Here is a 24250-nt window from a genome sequence, read left to right on the forward strand (position 1 = left end):
GCAGCGAGCACGCAACTCGTTTGTCCCCCCCCCCCCCCCCTTCCCCCCCAAAAAAAAACGAAAAAAAAGCTATGTTCCATCTATAAAGAAAAGGCTACAAATAAGTCGAAACGATTCTTAAACTTCTCCTTTAGCTGCAATCCTCAAATCAATTCCCGACTGAGAAATCACGTGGTCGTTGCATGCTATACTCTGTTTCATACTTAGCGTGCAACGCTGTGAAACCTACTGGCGCGAGCCCGTGACTTCATCTATGGTTTGGTTTGCGCGAGAACGCGTGCAAATGATCAACGAGATCAAGCCCCATGCTCGCGCCAGTAGTTTTGACAGCGTTGCACGCTAAGTATGAAACAGAGTATAGACGCTTTCAGGCAGCTGTGAATGGGCGCCGCCATAACCGACCTTCAGTTTTTGTTCCCACTTTTTCCGTTCGCTTCACTCCATCATTACCACAGCAGGACAGGTGATTGCCGTTTTAAGTATTGCCACGTCCTTATCCCCAGCATAGGCCTTTGTGGAGACTCGTTAACGCCCGCTTCAGTAACTCGGCATCTCGGTAAGACAGGAAAAGGTCGGCTATGGCGGCTCTATCTGGCGCGCGCTGAAAGCGTCTATAGGGCACCGGTGCGATGACCCCAAGCTTGCACCGTGCTTTTTAAGCACATCATGGAACTTGTAATTCTCAAGTGAGGATAAATTCCGTCAGGGCACTCATTGGTCACGAACGCGAATTCAAATATTCGTTTAGGAATTGATTGTTGACGAGCTTAGGTATACGTCCGAGTGACGCAGTTCTCGTGTCCAATGCGTGAGCTGGGGTCGGCTGACGTCATTTTGGCACCGCTGATGTGCTTTGGGCACCGCGGATGTATCATGGCGAAGAGCCGGAGAGCTTTCGAAGGAACTGAGGCACGAAATAGTTTGCTATATTTTCAAATGTTTTTACCGAAAAGCTTTCTTTTGACTTTCTAGCCTCTTTCTTTTGACCCACTAAACGATATGCTTGGAATCACTCCCTAATGTTAATAACTGGATAAACGTACTTTAGTTTTTCTTTCTAGGGAAAAGTAGTTGCAAAAAAAATATTGAGAAATAGGAGCATCATTTATCCCCTCAACTCGTAGCAAGAACAAGGGGCCAAGTGGCCTGGTGCGTATTTTAAGCCGCCAACGTTAATCGTAGCCACGTGCTGGGGTTGGCAAAGCAGAAAACACGTGCTGAGCTCCAGGCATCGTTAAGCCTGGTTCAGACAGTTGCGTTTGACTGCGTCTGACTGCGTTGCGGCTGCGAGAAACCAGGACATTCCTGCCGCTTATATCGCGTGCCAAGATGATTCCTTGAATTGGATTCCACGCTTCATACGAAGCACAGATGTGCCAGTGACTCGCTTCCGGTTCTCGACGCAACGCAGTCAAACGCACTCAAACGCAAGTGTCTGAAACGGCCTTTGGAGTTCAGCTATTTTCATCACCGCAGTCGTTGGACACGAGACACCTCCCGAGTGTTCGCCGAGGTATTGATCGTTACGATCGGAAGTCGAGTGCTCACGCAGTTGTCGTGTCCAATACATGAGCCGCGCTCAACTGTCGTCAGGTGGGTGGTTTCAATCGCACGATTACGTCATCAAGCGTTGCAAAGGCAAGACTGAAAGAAATAGTCCCTTTTTATCCTCGCAATTTCACCGCGACAAAGAAGCCTCTAAATTAGTGGCTGGCAGTGCGAGTATGCATGGGCAAGGCAGGGCCGTTCGCCTTTGCAATGCCATTAACATTCCAACCCGATATCGTTTCTTGACCCCTTTGAACGGTCGGAAAATGGAACCCTCAAGCGTGCGTATGAGGTGAGCAACGTAACCGGTAGTTTCCTAATGTGGATACACTTTAGAAAGAAACTAAAACAAATGAGCACGCTGACCAGTTCTTTATTCACGTTGAGAAGCAATAGAAATCGACGAATCACTTCCGTATTTTATATTTTCTTATCCTTACGAACCACCAATAGGCAGAGGCAGAGCATCATCTTGCTAGCCAATGACTCGTCAGGTGGGCACCTATGGACCGCAAAGAAGAAAAAAAAAAAAAACTAAAACCGCCGGCATTTTAAGCTTTGTCGAGTAATTTGTTCAACCGCTCACTGCGTTTCCTTGTCACTAATCTGCCGTCGAAAATTCATACACATTTCTCGTTACGAGCCAAAGGCACTGGGGGCAGGGAAGGACGACGAGTAGGAGGGGTCGCGTTATTTGAGTTTACCATCGGCGCTCAGGTCGCTCGGTGTCTTCCTCGCGAGGTGCCCACAACCGCCATCGGACGCCGTTCGCGCGCGACGGCGCTAGTCCAATGAGACTGCGGCAGCCTCCATTACTGCGCCGGACGACCTCGCGCGCTCTTTCGCCAAAGCGTTGCCCCCGACCGGGCCCAGAAACAAAAAGAGAGGAAGCAAGCATCGCAGCGGCAGCAGCGGTGGCGGCGACCCAATACGGAGTCGCAGCGCCGGGAGAGGCACCCAACTGTTTCCTAATGGCGGACAGAGAGCGGCGCTATTTCGAGACGTGCCGGCCGGCCCCGGTGCACACGGCCGGGACGAGAAAGAGAAAAAAGAGGCAGTACTCGCGCAGCCCCGGACGCCACGAGCGAGCCAAAAACAAAAAGGAGCGTTTTTTGACGACTGACGGACGCCCCGTAATTATTCCATCGGCGCAGGGCGGCCGGCGACCGCCTGGCCGGCTTGATTAACTCGGGAGGGGGGCACGGAGCGGCTTTCTCTCCTGACGGCCGTGACATTCCGTCAGAGAAGCGGCCGGCTCTAATGATAGGTCCCGCCGGCGAGAGCCGTCACTCGGACCCCTCCCTCGGCAATCCACTCCGCCGTTCTCGCTTTGGCGCGGCCCGCTTGCCCGCCGAGCGCGCCGCCGCGCCTGCCTACGCCGGACCCTGCAAGCCTGCGCGCGACGCGCAGTTCTTCCTGACAGGGGCTCTTCCGCTGATGAGCCGCCGCGCAATTATGCCCCTAGCGGGGCCTACCTGGCCGCCTGCTGGGGCCCTTTCATTTTTATGCAAATGAGACGGAGCCTGTTTCGAGACGCGGGATACCGCGGCCGGCCGGTCCCGGATTGCGGAACGCTCGGCGAGCCGCCCTGCTGGGACTGGCGGAAAGTCCAGGCACTCCGGGAACGTCGTCGAGGTCGTGGCGCCCGTTCGTGGACGGGACGACGTGCAGCGAGGTTTCTCTTCCTTTTTTTTTTTTTTTTTTTTTGCAGAGTCGCACGGGCGGATACAAGCGTGCCCGAAGGCGAGGAAGAGTGTATGGACTAAAGGGGGTATTCGAATGACGTTAATTCGCCATTTTGCTATTTTATGACAGCGTGATGAGACTTATAAACATCGCTGCGCTACGCAATTAAAAAAATTTCATGTAAATCCTTGGAATGCTCGTCTTCGGTGCGCTTTAGACATCCCATAACAACAGGATGGTGGACGAAGTTAAGTGAGCGAGAACGCGCTTTTCTTCGTTTCATCTTACAATGGACTGCACAGGATGCTACGAGCCAACCCAGCCAACCCAGTGCTGTGAACGTATTTCCTGACTACGCGGCACGCGCGTGGCTACCATAGGGGCAGGAACAGGCGGGCCTATGAGCTCATACACACTATTGCCTCTTTTGCTTTTACACCCAAACCACTCTCTCTCTCTCTTTCTCTCTCCCTCTCCCTCTGGCATGGCGACGCCTCTCCCAACGCTCACGTGACGCTCACATGAATTGCCTTTGACAGTTTGTAGCCTTCTCCGTGGTCCATCGTATGGGTAGAACAGAGTATACAGCAGAACGCTGGCGACAAGATCACCTTCTCCACGTGCCAATCGCAGTCCCAAGGAGACTCGTCGGCGAGGGTAACCTGCGACGACTTGAGGTTTCGCGAACCTTTTTGTTTCAATAAATCTATGGTGAATATGGTGTGCAAGTTCTTCTGGCGTTTTGTGCGTCTCATTCTTCTTTTTGTCTGCCTAATGCGCGTACGTGCCCTGGAGGGGCGGCCGGCGTTACGCATAGATAAACTCAGCGAAACGCCGGAGACCACCTCGAGACTTCAAGGAGGGTACTTTTCGAGCTTCTCCTACCAGCTTCGATCACTTTCCTATTTCTATTTTGGACTCAAATAGCGTCGGTTTTCCTTTCGTCTTCGCTAACTCTTCAGCTTGCGCGCTACAATCGTTTGCTGAGGCTGCCCAGTGACTGGCAGGCTCCTCCCTGCCTAATTACAATTCATATTCCAGAACTCCAGTTCCTATGCGCAAAAGACGCAATTTTCTTAAATATGGAGCGCATTTAAAAAGAAACGAAAATGTGTTTGTTTATTAAGTCAATTGTGATAGTGATTAAAGAAAGTAATCAAGGACTGATTCCATACGAGCGATGTCTGCCTGTCGTCGCGCACTAGAGGTGCAAAGTCCCAGTGAAAGTTCTGGAAGAGAGGTCTATCACATGGAACGTGGCACAATTTGTAGTACAATGTCACGAATGACAAATGGTGAGGCGGCGAATTAACTGGAGAAACTAAATGTTTAATGGGGTGAACTTGTGCCCAAACCAAAATAGAGGAAGGTTAGCGTCGCAGGCATCGATGTCGGCGGAACAGCAGGATCGAGCGCTGGGGGGAGACTGACTCCGGCTCGCCTCGCGCAGTCCGTTACGTACACGCGAGGGCTTCTGAAACAATCGGCGTAGAACAGGTGTCTCAAACACGCGGCCCGCGACTCGCTGAAACGCCGCCCTCAGGCAACCGGCTACGAGTCCCGGTTAACATGTATCGACCGCATACGCCAGAGTGATCTCATATCGCCAATTCATTTTCGCTGGAAAAGTATATCCTCTTTTTATAACAAATTCACATGGTTTTTATGTATCTGCGTTCCTTTTCCCTTTGTTTTGCTTTATTTTTTGCATCCAGCTTTTTGTAATATACACCAATTCGCCTACTAGGCTGCAAGCGCGCTCTTCGCCGAAGGATGCATCTTAGCAGCGCGAACTCTCGGTCAGCAGGAGCAACTGCCAAAGAGAAAGCTACAAGTTCGGGATTGTCGCCTTCATTAAGCATATCACCATTAAAAGATAATTATTTGAAAGTCCCACAATCTCGCAGTCGTTAGATTCGTAAGTTCCCGTCTAAGCTCCTGGACGCTTGCGAGGCAACTCCAGTTCACCAGCTTTTCGGGGGAAGACACCGCAGCCAAAGAGGATCAGTCCCGCAGTGACCTCGAGAGGCGAGTGAACGACGCTGGTGATGTCTTGGCGGTCCCTATATGAATGCTGAGAAGGTAAACAAGGGCGCTAATGTCCAGTTTGTTAGACTGAAGCGACTTCATAAACTGCAGCACTAAGCAGTTGTGACGAATTTGATTGGAACCATAACTTCTAATTGAAACTTGTCTAGTGAAAAGTCTCACTCGTTAATCTTAATCTATTTTCTAATTTGTTTCTATATTTTGGTTTAAACGACATCGATACCACAGGTTCCAGTATTGGCTACCTCAATCATCAACTTACTGCTGCTCAGATCCATATCACAAGAAATGTATCAGTTCACTGTCGTTCGATTCCAACACAAACACAAAAGCTGCGGGAGTCAACGAGAACATTACATAGTATCACATCATTCGTTAGTAGTGCCACTGCTGGCCTTAGGTATTTAACAAGCCTGGCGTAGCGGTGATTACATGAATTCACGCAGGTGCAATTCTCGCATACATCTAAGCTTAAAACTGCAGTTTTTCAGATATCAGCAAAACGCCGTTCGATTTTACTTGACGCCCGAAACACTTCAAAAGTTATATTAATATGGCCTAGTTATTTTTGGCACTACTAAAAACAGCCTTTTTGCAGGCCTTCGGGAGCACACAAGATTTATTTTATTTAATTAACCAGGAACATTTTAACACGAAGAAAGAGAGGATACGTCCCGCTACAGGCAACATAATTTGTTCAGTGTTGCCAGGCAACATAAAAATTTCGTGTAAACAACAACTTCCGTTTGCGTTGAGAGGCATCGAGACTTTTAAGAAGTAAAGACAACTAATAGCTTATCCACATTTTTTTTTTTTTAATATCGTGTAGGTCCTTTTGAATAGCACGTTACAAAAGTGTAAAAGACTGGGCACAAGAGTGAAAGGAAACATTAAACAAATTAAATTAAAACGCCCAACAGTAAAAAACACCAGTATAATAAATCCAGGCCAAACGAACTGTAATCCCATATTACCTAACATGTAATACCAAGTCGCAGAGAATAACTACAAATCAGCTTACTTGTCATCCTAACTAAACCAAGTTGCTTAGAAAATTTCAACAAGATTACAGCTTCATTTGCCAAAACTTAATTGTAACTTAAAAAGCATTCAGTATGCTGCAACTGCAACAAACTTAAGCAATACACACACTCGTCAATAGTTTCTTCATACACATATGGTGTCCATCAAGTAGAATAGTACGGAGTACACAATGTCACAGGGCAGTTGCGAGAGCATTGCGTACAAAACTACTCGGATTCAACGAGCGCTGGAGCAACAAAATGTATCAAGTTTTTAAGCTCTGTGCTCGTGTTTATTATCTGTTGAACATGTGTCATAAGTGTAAAATAGTTCATTTTGTCGGATATGTGGGACTTTCTCTGCCTCCGACTCATAATCGGAGAAGAATGTTTCAGTGCCTGTTCTCGGATTCGTCGGGCTCAGATCTCACCGCCTGTTTGCAAGCACATAATTTTCACCAATAATTAAACTATTTAGCTCTTCTTCCTTTTTGTCTATTTGTGTCGTATTCTCAAATATCCCCAAAAAGGTTACACTTTTATGTTCGCCATTTTTGTGGCATTCTCGGCGTGATGTATCTCGGGACTAGCAAGCTCTATTTTGTCTGTTTCTATCCACTTTTATTTGTACGTGTTGTGTTTGCTTCTCTCAAGAATGCGCCATTGTTTTCAAGGTCCTTCAAACAAAGCCTACCTGTTTTTTTTCCCCTCGGAGCATTACTTGGTTGTCATTAAAATATCTTGTGACAATGGGTGTAAGTTGAAGTCATTAGGAAAGTGTTTAACCTAAACGTTGAGATTAAATTTTATGCGAACAAACCACTTACGACGGCAGCCTTTATTCTTCCTGCTCGCGCCGTCCACGGCGGGTCTTTCCCTCACGGCTGGTTTGTTGAAAGGGTCATTCACTCTTTGAACCGCTGGACAAGAGCGTTGGTAGGAAAGCAGCTAGGCTGAAAGGAAAAGTGGACAGATGGCGAGGACTCGCTGGAATTGAACAGAATTACCAAAATAACATTTCAATTGTAGGCTAGTCAAACTCCCCAGTCGCTATTCGAATGTGAAAATATCGCTTGAAGTTCAGAAAGCTAGTACCGCATTTTACGGGCTATAGTCCGCGGACTATACATGTTTAAAAGTTGAAATTTCTGGCTATGCGGACTATCTACGCGTGCGGACTATACAGGAATTATGTTTTTCAATATCGTTGATTATGACGAGACGGGACGGATTTTGTGAATAAAAGATTATGTTATTGATAATTTATGTATATTATAGGCTTTTTTTGTGAGGTAAGAAAACATACATATGTCAAGGTGTGCCGCGTATGAGACGAATTTCGTGTCGACTAAGCACCAGGTGCGAACTATGCACTGGGTGCGGACTATGCAGCGGGTGCGGACTATCTAAGCAAAAACTTTCATTTTTGACCCCAAATTTGCCTCTGCGGACTATACACCGGGTGCGGACTATAGTCCGGAAAATACGGTATTCACTAACAAGGAGCCGCAACTCGACTTCATATAATTACCTACCTTCATTAGGGCTCGCCCGTTGGGTAAAGTGAGTTATTAGAGATTTTTAATAAACCGATTAGGACTTTAATAACGGTACGACGGTCCCTCCGGTACTCGCTGCACATATGGGAGATTTCTGTGGCAGCCCATGAGCAATTCGTACCGGAGGGCCAATCGTACCGTATCGGATGTGCACAAACGGTTTCCTAAATCTCCCTATTAGAGAGTTTTAGCAGACCGTTCCGATACCTCCGACAGCCCCAATAGCAATACCCGATAACGATGCAATGCATTCGCAAAGGCGGCGTCGGAGTATCGTTATCGGAGTCATCGTAACAATCTACTAAAACTCTCTAGTGTCACACCGCCCTCTTAGAAACTCGAGCTCGCCCTGAACGGTTCTTTTCTTATTCGTGCGTGCAAAATCGTAGTCTCCCACTAACTGCTTGCTTTTTTGAACTGGCGGTGCAATCGACATGCAACCCTCCCCCCCCCCCCTCTCTCCCCCAAAAAAAATTATTAGCTTCCGCAGATTATTACCATATCCTTCAAACTAAGGAATTAAAGCTGTATTTAAACTGCTAGGCGAAATGTAATTAATAAACATTTCTGTAATCATTTCCATATATATAATGCATGAAATACCTCGATCGATTAAAACAAAACATGAACATTTTGTGCATGATAACTTTGTATTCAGGAGTGGTCAGGCCTACATGAATCGAGAGCCCTAAAAACGGTCTGCTGCTGAGAACGAGCCATAAGAATAGGTGCATCAGTTTTATCTGAAATACACGCTCGTAGCCGATTTAAACTGTACATGCGCCTTGAGAGTTTTTGCACGCCATGGTTTAGCTTAGAGCTTAATTGTGAAATGCATTTTGAATCAGATATTCTTTCTTCATTAGCATAGCGCAAGTAGTGAAGAAGCGTGCGAGGCTCTTAGCTCTTTCTGAATAAGAAGAGGGGCACTAGACACCCTCAAGAACACGTCTTTCCGTTTTCGCGTGCCAAACGGTGTAGGATCAAGAACAAGAACATTTCGTTATTATCCTGCTCACACGCCCTTGGGCTCGTGTGCTTGAAAATAACCATAGCTTGCACCAGCAGATATCTTCTCGGTGAATACTTCGAAACCTCCGTCAACTTACTCGACCGCGCAGGTGATAGTTTCTCGTGTGTTTATAGACTTACATCAGTCAAGCAAGCTCAAAGCGGCGTTGAGGGTTGCTGTCACGTTCGTTTTGCTACAAAAAAGGTAGTGCTTTTTTTTATTGATTTTTTATTGAGTTCATTTACAGTTGAGAGCGTCATTTTCTAACTTCACAATAAAGTGCTCCGCCAGAGTCGTTTAAACTGAGAGAGTTTGGCCGATTTTGACAGCCTGGCAACCAGTGCTGTACACTTTCCTAAAAAAAAGAAATGGAAATTCGTTCCTTTTTTCTTCTGATTTTCGAAACGCGTTCCCGTTACAAGCTCCATTTGTGACAAAGGAACTCGTTCCCGTTATAGTAAAAAAATGAAATGTATCGTTACATATACGTTACATTTGTATTTTGCTGATTACCATATTTAGTTAGATCGAGGAAAGTTTTCTTTTTTTCTTATCTATCCCATCAAATGGGAGAATACGAATTTGAATGCCGTGATGGGAGGGGACCAAGAGAAGAAAACAACCGGAAGCAGGGTTTCATTTGTTCATATATTCACGTTTAAAAATCTCAGCTTTCAATCATACTCATGTTTGTAGAGGGCGATTGAGACGAGCCAATTGTACTGTTACGCCACATTGCACGAGCGTTTTACAACAACCTCATACGTTTCAATCAAACAATGTCCCGTGTTCGAACTCCACAGCAGTTGCTTCTCGGTGTTGCTGTCCGCAAGACGAGCAAGTGAAGGAGAGGGTGCGGCTTTTTGAAGGTCAGTCTTGAAAACTACAAGTCCTTCCTCGTGATGTTCAGTTTGAAGGGGGGGGGGGGGGGGGGCACAAGGGGAGAACGAGTAAAGGTTAATTTATTGTTCATTTTTTAAGTGATGAATGTTCGGGATATAAGGGTGGTGTTCGATGTCTGGTAACCCGTTATTTGCTTTTAACAGTAGGTCTCTTTTTGGAAGTTCAGTGATGACTGTAGTCGGCCTTAGATTTCTGGATGTATGAAGAGTCCTGGAATCAAAGAACGGAGCTGAGTTTGAAACTTCCCTCTTTCTGCGTCTTTTCCTTCAACTAAAATATTTGCTTGTTGTGCCGTAGTCTCAGGCACTGAAAAAAGGATCGATGTCCACTAGCTTTACTGCACACGACTCTGACCAAGCGAGGACCACACAAAATAAACCCTAAGATAAGTAACGAAAAAGTTAACGAGATCCTGCTCTTTTTAAAGATAATGTTTTTATACTTTTAGAATTTCCCTCTTATAAATAAGATAAAAATTACCCCACTGGACAAAAAAAAAGTACTGTTCCTTTTCATGCTTTAGTAAGAATGTAACGCATTCCTGTTCCAGTTCCATCGATGAAAAATGGAACGGCTGCGTTCCTTCGTTCCTCGTAAAAGGAACGCGTTCCAGGAGCGCCGTTCCGTACAACACTGCTGGCAACCACAGCCGCGTAGTCTGACGACCAAGGGATGAGTACTTCCGTCCGCTTTTTTGTGGTCTTGACTCATGGGAACTGCATGCGATTTCTCAGGAACAAACAAGACGAAGGCATAACGTCATTTTGTGTTATCGTGAAATCCGCTGGTTCCAGCGGGCAACAAGCTCCGCCCATCGGAAACTCTCTCAGTATAAACAGTTCTGAGCTGCGTGAGACTTAGTGAAGATAAAAGAACAATGTGATTTTTCTTTATGCAGCTATTATCACCTGCGATAAGATCTAGAACCGAAATTATCGCCGCATTTGCATCCTTACAAAACAAAGTTAAAGCGGTCATTGCCAAATTATTCCTATAGGGCGATGAATCGAAGCAAGCTTAAATCGCAAATAAATAGGAATAGCTCAGTTGTATTACGTGTAACAATGCGGCAAAGGCGTCAACTAACTGCCCAAGACGAGTGTTTTCAAGACCAGCCTCGCAGTTTGAAAACGAACTGAACAGACGCAGGTGCTGCTTGCCATGACTTACACCATCTAGATTGATGCGCATCGTTAATGTTGGGCTATGAAGAAATTGAGTGTGGTAGTCATATGCACGCACACTCAAGTGATAAAGCAACCAGCAAGCAGGCTTTGTGCTTCGTGAATTGTTCTTGGGCGTTGTTCTTGACATATAGCGCAATCGGATCGGCTGCGGATCGATAAGAAGAGATTCGCCACACCATGCCTTTCTTTACCTATCAGTGACAGGAGGCGAATAGAGAAGCAAGAGCAGACACACCAAATATGCCTTGTTTGCAGCCTTCCTCACTCGGATGTCACAAACCGGAGATAGGGGAACACGTTTTTAAATTAGTGAAATAAGAAAGCAGCCGATGGAAAAGCAGCGATGGACGGGACAGTAGACACATCAGTTACATCCATTTCGTTCCTCACTTCCCTTACATGTTCGCGAAGACAAACGTTCACGAACCTATTGTTTTGTTAAGTGACGCCTATTTCGGTCCCCGATATCTCCGGGAACCTAGCCGCCCCGCAACTCGGGGTTCCCTCGCCGCGGAGAGGGACTGCCCGGTTCCCGGTATACGATCCTCGAAGCACGTGGGAGCGCTCGGGGTCAGCCCAAACATCCCCGGGAAGAGGACTGAAAGCGGCGGGAGGTCCTCGCTTCCCGGTAAGCCCGCTGTCGTTGCCCCACTGCAGTCGCTCAGTGCGCGGACGACGCGCGGTGTAAACGAGGCAACCACACTCGGGCTCCCCCGCGGACCCCGGGCCGGCGAAAGACGTGCCAAAATAAAACCGGCCGAAGGAGTACAGCGGGCCCCGGCGGGGTCTCCAACCGTGAAAACAAACCGTCCCGACGCGGGCCCAGCGGGCCGGGTGCCGGACGGCAAGGGTCGGACGAACCCTGTAGCAGTGAGCAAGAACGGCCTTTCCGCAGCGAGATGCGGATCCAACTACAGTCGTGTCGGTTATAGTAACAATTAGGGCGGACACGAAGCGGCGCGTGTTTTCGAGAACGTATACTGCCACAACTTGCGATTTCAATTCTGAATTATTAAAAAGCGCAACAACACGACGGCTTTTTGATCATTATGAATCACCAACTTTCCCAACTTTCTACCCTTGTCAGATTTAACTTCGTTGCCCGAATTGTGGGAGGTATACGTAGCTTTGGAAGTGCTTTTATCGTGAAAGTGGTCGCACCAAGAAAACAATCTTCAGGGCATACGCTCCCGCGGTTAACTGAAAAAGATGTCGCTTCCCAGAACTTATGATGTGAGGTTGGTGCTATTCGAGTTTCAGCGTTAGTTCTACGCTTACAATATCGTCCTTCGGTGCTGATCTCGTGCAGGGAAAAACCTCCGACAAAACTCTAATCAAAAGTGCTCAACCAAAATACTTTAATTACGTCGCGTACATCCCCTCAGATTCAGAGAAAGGAGAACGAAGCTGCTACCGCGGCTTTGATTGCTACGGGGCCTCTGAAATTTAGGGTGCCTTTAGGCAGGCCGTTTGCCGTTTCTGGATGAATTCGAAGGTCCAAAGCCTTGTTTAGTTCGCATCGAATAAGGAAGATAGATGAAAACGTGCAATCAATACTAACTGTAGTGAATGGAGACACGAAGTTGAGTGATACACAGTTGTGAAAGAATGAAAATGCAAATGTACAAGCGTGGACGAAAGCACGCCGGGTTAATAATGTAGACGTAGTAAACAGTGTTTGCGACGCCGACATTTGTAGTACATATATGAAAGCGTATTTGTTATTACTTGTAAATGAAGGCCTGCCTACCGTTAGATTTCCTTTAATAGCACTTATCGTCCGGGAACACGCACATGCAGGGAGCTGCAATAAGTGGATCGGACAGTACTCGGAGCTCATCTTCTCCTCCGGCATCGCACTGTTGCAGCCGGCGTCTGCGTTCGCTCTCCGACTCGGCAGCTCACGTGTCTGGCCCCTGGCAAGATGGATGTCCGGAGAACTGCGAGCGGCCCCAACGCGCTGCTGCCAGCAAAACACGCCGTCCTTCGGAGAAGTTCCTCCGTCAGCGCGGTGCGGGAACATCGTGCTCCGGTTCGCGAATACATTCGTTAGCCTGTCGCCGACACTCGGCAAACGCTGCTGCCACCGCTGCTGCTGCCGTTGCTGCCGATCAGTTTGTTTTTTTCCCGGCCAGCGTCTCGCCACTTCTAGCTAGTGTTTGGAAGCAATATTTTTTTCCAAATGTCGCGCCCAGCTGGGCTCGGAGAGGGGCCCTAAGAAACAAAGTGTCTGTTTGCACGGATATTGTGAACGATCACGGTGTTTTGAGTGTGTGTATTTTGATCGTTTCTTTGCCTGTTATTCTGTTGGTGCAAAATGCGATATCCTGATTCACAAAAGTATTGTTTTTATCAATCAAAAAAGTCATTTTTACCTATTACCTACAAACATCATAATGATATCTCATCCTGCCAGTTTTTTGTTTCTTTTTTTATTTCTGCCAGCGTCATTCGTTTCGTACGTTTGGATCGTTTTATCGGTAACTGAGATAATTTTTTTTTCCTAGTCAATTCTATGCTAAAATTATCCCGGAATCATTTCTTCGAATATTTAGAGGGAGGACTATGTGGTGTATAAAACGAATAAAATGTGGATATTATACTCCTGTCCAAGGAAATATTTCCGTGGAAAATTCTCGGATATTCCAACTATCGGCTCAACGTATGCCTGTAATCAGGTTAAAACGGGTATCTCTAATTATTTTAGACCCACCCGCTCGTTAAACAGCATGAAGTTAAATAAATTACGTGCTTTTGCATTAACGAAACATTAATGGTTGTTCAAGCTTCCGGTAAAACTACTTGACTACATTGAAATTATATTTGCACGCATATGAATCAAAGTTAAGCTAGCGCCTGTTGGATCATGCCTGTAAACAACGTACGCAGCGTGCAAACAACAACAGGAAAAACAGGGGGCTAAGACAAGTGAAAACGTGCAGGTCGAAGAAGCAGTAAAGCCACAGCAAAATATTTCTTACAAAACACCCGGTACGCAACCATTCAAGGATTCTTCTTTTTTCTTTTTCGTATAAATTAACGGGTATCTGGCTGCCGTAATTATCATCAGTCTTTTTATTTTATTGCTCAGACCTCAAAATTTTCTGATTACTTTGTATTCGTCATGCCCAAGGATCGTGATGATCTTGAAGGATGACACTTTCACACCACAGAGTGCAGAGGAAAATGTCTCTCTAGCGGTTATCGCAGCAAGTTATGCTCGTGCGCCGTCTCGTTTACCAACCTCATTATTTTTTTTATTTATTTGTTGTTCCACGAAGGACCGAAAACGGTGAGCCCTTTCGAAATACTGCCCTCTGTTGGCAGCTGTGTAATCCCTGCACAATGGCGCACTAAAGCCTCAACGTCACGGCACACTGGAAAATACATACCTACAGAAAAAGGTGATGAGCGCAGTGACGTGGCACTTTCGACGCTATTTGGATGGCTCGTTGGCTCGTAGTGTTAACCGCGCTCCGACGTACGCCTTGTTATGGAACGACTTGCACGTTCCTCGATGCAGCTGTTCCGCCATTGTGCAGTGGTTCCGACCTTCTAGGTAATCGGCACATGAATTTCGGAAGGGGTCTATCACACAGGGGGAAAAAACAAGAAAGCTAGAAACATAAAATATACGAAAATATTGTTAATGGCAGTTTTGGAAACATCACTGCCCGTGATGGTGGCTAAGAGTAGGGAAGGTTGTTCCAATCCTGGGATGTTCCCAGGGGCGGACTTATAGGCAGAGTAGGCAGCTGCCTAAGGCGACGGAACTTTGAAGGCGGCCAATTGGCGGCTGCCCCCAAAATTATTCAGCCTTTTTTTATCTAGGTACAAATTTAGCTACTTTGGGAATTTTAGCTCCAAATATAGTTACTTATAAAAAATTTTAAAAAGCCGTTGATTGCCAGAGGTCGACTCGACTGCGAGCGAGGCAATCAGCAAAAAAGCCATCACCCCTACGAGGCTTTGGCGCTTCATCGCACGTCAGCTGATTGACAACACGACGAGTGGCATTTATAACCACTCCTACGGTTGCCATCATCAACACCAAGCCAGCACGAAACATCTCTCAACAAGCACGCTAAACTTACAACCCGCGAGTTCCTCCAACTCAATCACTAAAAACTGACGCCCTATTGCCTATTCTTTAGCTGACTCATGTATATATCTCAGAATGTAAATATCCTTTTTCTTTTCTCTATTGTACGGCGAATGCTTTTCTAATGCATCCAGGTTTCTCGTGCAATTCATTTCATCTAGAATCACGAACATCACATGTTTCTTCAGCGTTGACTCGTGCCCATATAGGTTGTTACTGACGATAAATCGACTGAAGTATGGCAGCAGCTTTATTTTCAACTGCGCAACTTTTAATTTTATATTAATTACGGCCAATTTCATCTCTGCTTGGTTTTGTCTTACTTAGTTCAGCGAAGCAAGTATTCCCGACCGAGCACTAAATAACATATTTTGGCAACTGGCGAATTTCGCTAAATTGTTTAAGTTGGACTTAATCCATTAGGCCGGGCTCAGACTCGACGTCTCTGGAAGCCACAAAAGGACGACCTACTATATCAACTGAGTCACAAACGAATAGTTTTAAAAGAACGGGGCCGCCAGCAAACACACCGGGGAATCGGGCTGCAGCATGCATAAGCACTCTCAGAAACAGGGGGTGTACAGGAGTAAACCCCTTGTTCCATATTTAACAGTCGAAAATTCATTTCGTCGTTCTGTTTACTGACGTCGAGCTGGCGATATTACCTTTTACGAGCGGCTTGATAGCTGTTGGATATAACGCACTAAATAGCTGATGTGTGTATCAAAGGCTACACAAAGAAAAATCAGAGATGTTTTGCAGCAGCGTCAAATAAATCTTTATTGTCTTACTGTAGCCTTTAATGAGTACATTAGCTGTTTTAATAAGTTGTATCGCTCGACTATCAAGCCGCTCGAAAAAGTTGGTATCGCCAGCTGGATGTCGACGCACAGAACGTCGAAATATAGTTTTGGGGTGTAACGTAGGGGACAAGGGGTGTGCCGGTGTACGCCCCTTATTTCTGAGAGTGAGCAAGAAAACAACAACGTATGGTATGCTCGCTCAGGGCATCGTGTCCAGCCCTAGAAGACAAGGTCAGCGCATGACGTCATCATTAGTGGATCCCCGACCCACCCCCAGTGGCTAACACGCAAAGCTCCACTAGAGTCGCCGCATCGCGCTCGTTGTGACATGCACTAATGGCGCGTTCACACTGGAAGCGGATCCGCGTTCGCGAAGCGGATCCGCGCGTTCTCAACCGCAAAGCGGCTAGGATCGAGCGGTTGGAGCGCGTTTTTGCCAACCGCTTCGGGACCGATTTCTCCCAACCGCTTTCACGAACCGCAAAGCGGCAACCAATCACAACGCGACGCTGAGTGACGTCAGTGACTTTCGAAACAAGATGGCACCTGTCGCTGGTGAGGCGTCCAAGGCGCTGTAGTCCTAGCGCTGTAGTCTTAGCTTTCGACAAATCAACAGAGAAACTTGATGTTCACGTCCGTCACTTGAATCCGCCGCGAAAAGAATTGACTCGTAATTTTAACGGGCTTCGCACCGGTGATTTGGTTCGGGTAAGAGTTTGTTTATTATTCCGGGTGCCACAGCCCAAGTTCGCTGCTTTCTTAATCTCTGCCTGTAGAACGTCGGAACCCGCCCCTGATCGACCGAAATGTCAGCTTTTCTACCCACTAAGATAGTCGCGTGAACTATTGAAAGCTTTCGACAGGTGCATGACCACCACGAAGGCCGATAGAGACGTCGTGAGCTTGATTGCGTAGCCAACGCACTACCGCGGAAGGGGCAGGGTACCTGCGCTAGCTCGACCTGTAACGTGTACTACTAATAAAATAAATAAAGGGAACCTACTCAAGGAGTAAAGTGTACGTACCAGGCAATGCAGAGGTAATCCGTACGGTGTTTATTGGAGCTTAATGTCAAACAAACAGTAGATTCGATCGACGAGCGAGTGTCGAGAAGAGAGTCCGCCACGAACGAAGCCACGACCGGCTAGCACCGAACACATTCCCCCGCACCACGGTCCGCCCCACCGCTCACAACTTCGAAAATGATAACAGCGAACAACAACGAGGGGGAAAACTGGCCCTCTATCCCGAAAACAAGGTCAGCTATTCATGCGCGAAGGGTCCACTTCGAAGAAAAGGTCGGGGGCATCCTGTTCTGAGTCAGCCAGGCGCGCCTAGCTGGGCTTTGCTTGTGAGCGAAGTCGAGGAAATCACAGGCGAGCTTGGCGGGTCCATGCTTCTTTTTTCGCTGCCTGAACTTTTAATGCGTGCGCACATCCCGGAGAAAAATATTCTGAGTGCCAAAACAGCAGACGCTTGGCTTTGGATCTTGAATTAAAGTGGATTTTGGATTGTAAAACAGGGTTGCCAAACGCAGGTCTCAAAAGATCACCCGTGATCGCCGAGAAACCGCCAACCGCCTCAGTGTGTCTGAACGGGGTCGTTCGCGAACCGCATCCGCAACCGCTTCGCGAACGCGGATCCGCTTCCAGTGTGAATGCGCCATAAGACGAGCTGCCGGCGACGCTCACGAAAGCTAGGATCCGCTAGTTCTGACATTCGGGACGAAGGCGGAGAGCTTTTCTTGTTTGTGCTATTGTTACGACTCTATATATTTGCGTCAAAAGATGGCGTGGTCGACACGGTCATAGTTTATACTATATCACCTGAGTTACGGAACTGCCCATAGACGCTATCCTCGGCGACAACTTTTCTTGGCAATGCAGTGGAAGGTACAGGCCCGCGTCCCCTCTCCCATTTTAAGTGTACGCAGGCTCTCCTCCTCCCCCATTTCCGGGGAGAGGAGGAGAGCCGTCGTACACTCAAAATGGGAGAGGGGATGCGGGACGTACCTTCCACTGCATTGCCAAGAAAAGTTGTCGCCGAGTATAGACGTTTTCTGCAAGTGCGCCGCCATCTTGAATTGACGTCACTTCCAGTATGGGCGAAAACATTGTTTTGCCTTTGCCACGCCAATAGAAGGTATTTAGGATACAAGCGTAACCGCCACACCTTCTCGTTTGGCCTCCCCTTTATTTTTTTACTATTTGCAGGCTGAAACGTTGGATTATTTTTTCGTCGCCCATACCGGATACGCCCATTAGGTGGCTGGGGATGAGAGTACACAAAAAAGGTCTATACTTCCACAAGCAGAAGCCCCCCCCCCCCCCCTCCCCCCTATTCGCGGCCCGACTCCCGTCATTCGACGCGCCACCGTTTCTAGGACGGCTGTTATAGGAACTGCAGTGCATTCTATGGAAAACACGTGAAACGGTCTTTGTCTAGCCAGGAGGGTGTTCAGATTTCGCTGAAGCCCAAACTTGAAGCAGAGATAAACGTGAAGTTGCGAAGCTCGATAGTGGTTGGCTGATGGGGGAGGTCACGTGAACAAAAAGGTCGGCGAAGGGTGAAAAAACAACAAAAATAGACAAAAACCGACTTGTGCCAGCATTTTATTTCCAGGAACTGATATTAAGTTGATAATACACGCCGTGAGCGTAGGCGGCGGGCTCGATAACGTTCCGGAGCGATACCGGAACTTGTATAACGCCCAGAAATTTCCCACAAATGTTTTGAAGCACAGAGTTTAAATGGCGTTTCGCCGTACCCTATAGAACACACAGTTTTGAAAAGAAAATATACATGGCGCTTCAAAGGACGGGAGGCGCGGGGGGCGGGCTGAATGGGGTGAGGGGACGCCCCCCTGCGCGGGAGTTCCACGACTGAGCTAATCTAGTCACACACGATGGCAATGTCGATTCCGATTTCATGGTCACTTCGAGGAATCGGTGAAAGTTTGGCTGAAAATTTTCCCGTGGTTAGTTCGCACTGTTCCAATGTTCATACGTTTCAACTCGATGACCCAAGTGACTGCGCTTCAAAAGTCTGCTGTCAGGATCGGGGAGGGGACTCGGAGGCCAATAAATCGGAGGAAGGACGTAGTCTGTAAAGGAAGAAGCAAAATAAGGATCTCCGCGCTATATGTGGCTGATCAAATGTCGTTGTGTGTAAAAGGTGCAAAAATGCATAAAGGGACCCGCCAGTATCAACGTCAAAGAAGCTGTGTAAAGTTAAGTTCCGTCATAGCTGGTGTGGTACACGGTCCTTATGTGTACCCACTGTCAAATAATACCAACGAACGACCAACATTTATTTTAGAAAATGGTCCAGAACTATATATGGAAATTTAGTTTAAGGCAATGCAACTCAAGAAGAGAGCCCCTTTATGCCAAACATATCAAGCACTCGGCGAGGTATAGAATGGTGCTCACCATTCAAAGGCACGCAAATTTAAAGTCCGTCATTAAGACTGTTTAAATGCATTGTTTATTAAAATCAGTTGTTGCACACGAGCGTTTTTTTTTTTTTTTAAGAGGGCCGTATTGACAGTGGGACTGTGGTGTACTATCTAACACACTCATACTCTATTGCATGTTTAATAGAGAGTTAATTTCTCAAAAACAATACACCTCATTAATTTTCTTAGTTTTAACTACCTGAAATTTTATTAAAACAAAGCTTTAACTACCAACCTTATTTAGATGCTCTTCAGGGAGCAATGCTGATTTTCATTGATAAAATTGTGTCTCTTGTTTTAGTATAATATATGCAAACGCACTTCGCGGGTCGTGAGATCTTGTGGAAAATGCCATTCATCGAGGTGCTTTCGGTTCAGGATGGTATCAACCCTCACAATATACCATATTTTACCTACAGCGTCCAACAGGTGTTTTATGCATCCGAACGGGGACTCTCAAAATACAAGCAAAGTGTGAGGTCATCAATGGGTGAAAGAGTGTGACCTGGTCCCCCCACGGGGTAATAAACAACGAAGACACTCGAAAAAAATAACAATTGCAGGATTTTTTTTTCTTTTATACACAAGTAATCTGTCGCAGTAGAGTTTGTTTACAAACATTAATCTGGCGACCACGCAGTGTCACTTTAGCCCCACAAAAGTGTAAAGCAACAAACACCGCTTCTCCAAGCAGTGTTTGTTGCGTGTTCACGTCAAGTAACGGAGGTCCAGAAACGTTTACGAGCAACACGCTAAGGCGCATACTAACGCAGAGTTTTCACTTCTTGGCATTCTATTTTTTTATTTTATACAAACTACAGTTCGTCCTCGTAGCTGTCAATAAACGATTAGCTAAGGCTATGAGGCAAGGTTGAAATGTCTCATTTGTGGCCGTTTGTTGCAATGATAACAATATATTTAGTTGGAGACGTTGCACATTTTTAAGAATCAATAAAAATGTGAAACTCCCGGGTTCTTCACTTTTCAATTTGAAGAGCCTTCTCGTGAACCGCAGTCGCGGTCTAAACCGTAAGTGGATCTTTAAAATTAAAAATATAAAAATAATTTAAACATAATGTTAAAAAGATTTTTTTTTTTTTTTACATTCGCGTTAGGCAGATAAACGATTGCGGCATTATTCTATCACCTCTCGGGTTTAAGATTGACGCGTGGTAACCCTAAATAAATTAGAACATGGAAAGTTGCAACAAAGAGCCGGTAACATTTTAATGGATGCCTCCTCTCAGCGCCCTCGAGATACTGAGTTTCAATCTAATCGGGACCATATCCGTCATTACGTCGGAAGAGAGCCCTTCGAGCTCTTCGGCGATCCGACCGCGGCAGTCTCTCGAGGCGGCCATGGGAGGGCGCTCGCTGTCCGCAGAAGTAGAAATTGGGACGCAAACCTGCTTTTTTACTCCTGTATGAGTCTAAACACGCGGCGACCGCCTATATCGCTCCTGATTGGCTGACGAATCGCTCTTTGGTCTCATAATGGCTCGCCCGTGTCCTGAATGAAGTCGTCGAGCGTGTGTCCTGCGGTCGCTTTTGTAGCATATGAGCCCACCCTTATTTTGTTCGAGCTTCGCTTTTGCGACGACGCAGGTGCTATGGGAAGCCCCGCCGAAATAGAAACAGTAGGAGACTAAACAATAATTTGCAGAAATAGGTGGCGGTTTAAACAAGGGTGGAAAAAATTGGGATTTAAATATATATATATATATATATATATATATATATATATATATATATATATATATATATATATATATATATATATATATATATAAATTCATTTTTATTTATTAAAAATCAACTTTACTCCATATAAATCAGATGTATCTGATTGAATTACGTATCATGTAATTTGAATATTATATGAATATCTAAGTATTCAGGTGTTTTGTTATCATGCAACATTTCTTGAAACGCTCATCCAAATTACTTATCATCTGAGGCTAGTCGCACGTCAAATTTTCTGAAACGTAATTCATAAAAAGGCATCAATCAGTAAAGCTCTGAGACACGTTATATATGTCAAGCGTATTGATTACATGATTACATACATCGCGTACGAGTTACGCCGCGTTGGTAGTGCTGCCGAGCCCAGGCTATTGTATTATTATTGTTCGTGACTGTGCATGCGTAATACTGAAACTACTGCTTTTATCTGGGGATGATGAAGTGAACCCTGATCCCCACACTCGCTCTGCAGATATGAATACCACTGAAAACATCAAGTCTGGACAAGCGTCACTCTTAGAGGAAATGAAATCGATCCGTTCACAACTATCAGACCATGATAGAACGTTTAACGACATTAAAAAATGGCTTACGAATATAGAAGAGGACTGCTCGTCTATAGTTACAATCAAGTCATAGGTCGAAACCGTTCAGACTCTCGCCAAGGACAGCGCTACACAAATCGCTCATTTGACAGCCAGATTCGACGACTCGGAAGACAGGGCTCGTCGAACAAATCTTATTTTTTTTGGACACACAGATAATCAACGCGAAACATGGGCCCAGTCAGAAAGCCTAATAACTGAGCATTGCAGCGCTGTGCTCAACGTGCCCATCGAACCAACAGATCTCGAGCGAGCCCAGAGGATTGGAACCTTCCAGCTTAATAAAAATAGGCATATTATTATAAAATTTGCACATTTCAAAATCAGAAAGCAAGTTCTTTCATTTTCTAAGAAACTTAAGGGTACCAGCTACAGTATCTCCGAAGGCTACGCGCCAAATACACGCACTGCTCGAAAGCATTTGCTTGAATTTGTTCAAAACCAACGAAGTCTCTTCAAACTCCGTCATGACAAACTTATAATTAACAACACGACTTACGTATTCGATCACACTACACAAAAGGTTATTCCACGTCCCTCATAGCTATCAACAAACTTTTTTGCGAGTTCAAACAACAGCTGCTTATCTCTCATTTATGCAAACATCAGAAGTATTTTGCCCAAACCAGAATCACTTCGCAGCCTCATTGATACCACTGAATGTAATATTGTCGTGCTCACCGAAACGTGGTTAAATTCATCTATTTGGGATACAGAATTCTTATCTTCTTTTCCTAACTTTGATATCTTTTGTCGCGATCGTGCGAACAAACGCGGCGGGGGCGTTTTGTTGGCTGCTCATTGCAACCTGCAATGCGTTGATAATAGCACCCCATCCCATTTAGAAATCATGTTTATACCCTGTAATGCTTCCTACCCACCCATTATTATCGGTGCTTGTTACCGCCCACCAGATGCCGATTCTTTTTTTTTTATATTGCTGAATTTCATGAAGCCCTTCGATGGATAACTACGTCATATCAGCACGCTCCCATTCTTCTGCTCGGTGACTTTAACTTTCCTGCGATAACCTGGGCCGACCTGGCACTTACTACATCGAAACACAACACAGAAAGCGACTTCGTTAACACGTGCCTCACATTTTGTTTATCGCAACTTGTTTCTTCCCCAACCTTGCAAACTGATCATTTTTCTAACGTCCTTGACCTTGTGCTCTTGTGGTTGCTTCGCACCCAGAAAGCATGTCGTCAATTACATATTTCCCCGGTTTCGGTGGTCAAGTAACGATACACGCCACATTTCAGTGTCAACTTCCGCACCCCAAAAAAATGAAGAAAACTTTAACACTGTATTATAAAGGCGACTACAAAAGCATGAACGAAGAACTAGACACTTTCTGCCGCTGGTTTCTCACTGACTTTTCAAAACGTTCTGTTGAAAAAACTGGTTATTTCTTTAAAACAAAATGGAACATCTAATCACAGCGTATATTCCCACTATCACTGTTATTGAACAAACATCAACTCCGTGGTTCAATAACGTGCTGAAACGTATCAGCAACAAAAAAAGCGACAGTTTAGATGAGCCAAACTGTCGAACAGCACGCGAGCATGGGATAAATACAATGCTACCGAAAAGATGTTTGACTCTCTTGTTGCTCAAGCCAAACGCAATATTTTTCTTCTACTTTGCCCTCAATGTTGCATAGAAATCCCAAAAAATTTCGGAAAATGATCAACCCCGGTCAATCAAAGCCCATATCATTATGTGATCAGAACAACTCGCCCATTCCCAAACATGACATTCCCCAAACATTGAACTCCTCCTTCTGTTCTGTTTTAACCCAAGAACAAGCCGGCGATCTCCCTGAATGTCCTTATTCTGATCACCCGGTTATGCCAAACATAGTCTTTAATTCTAATGGAGTCCTAAAAGCAATCGAAGTTTTGAAACTAACATCATCCGCAGGTGTTGACGGCATCAATTCAAAGATACTCAAAAACACAAAAAGTGCCACAAGCGTCCTTTTGTCCCACATTTTTCAGCAATCTCCCTCATCTGGAGTGGTACCACTGGACTGGAAGGTGGGCAAGATCGTTCCCATACGAAAAGAAGATCCACTAACCTCAAGGAGCAGTTATTGTCCCATTTCCATCACCAGTGTTCCATCAAAATTAAAGGATCATATAATTTACTCGCATGTTATACATTTCTTAGTATCTGTTAATTTTTTTTTCATCCGAGCCAACATGGTTTCTTAAAAGGATTTTCTTGTGAAACCCAGCTTGGCTCTTTTTACTAACGATCTAAGTTCAAGTGCTGATCATAACATACCTGCGGATGCCCTCTTTCTACATTTCGAAAAAGCTTTCGATAAAGTTCCACACCAACGTCTCTTATCTAAACTTTCGCGTTTAAACCTCGACCCTCAAGTCTGTAACTGGATTCGTAACTTCTTGTCAAACCGACAACAATTCGTTCACGCTAATAACCACTCTTTGCCCCGATCCCCGGTTGCTTCTGAAGTGCCCCAGGGCACTGTTCTCGGTCCACTACTTCTCTTAATTTACATAAATGGCCTACCTGCTAATATCTCATCTAACATACGCTTAT

General features: G+C 45.7%; 1 pseudogene; it reads left to right on the plus strand.

Annotated features, from left to right (window-relative positions):
* Positions 1–23367: 23367 nt before the first annotated feature.
* LOC120850132 lies at positions 23368–23967 on the plus strand (annotated as a pseudogene).
* The last annotated feature ends 283 nt before the right edge of the window (positions 23968–24250 follow it).

The sequence above is a fragment of the Ixodes scapularis genome, unplaced genomic scaffold (genome assembly GCF_016920785.2).
Source record: "Ixodes scapularis isolate PalLabHiFi unplaced genomic scaffold, ASM1692078v2 PGA_scaffold3__209_contigs__length_174095766, whole genome shotgun sequence".
Classification (NCBI taxonomy): Eukaryota; Metazoa; Arthropoda; class Arachnida; order Ixodida; family Ixodidae; genus Ixodes; species Ixodes scapularis.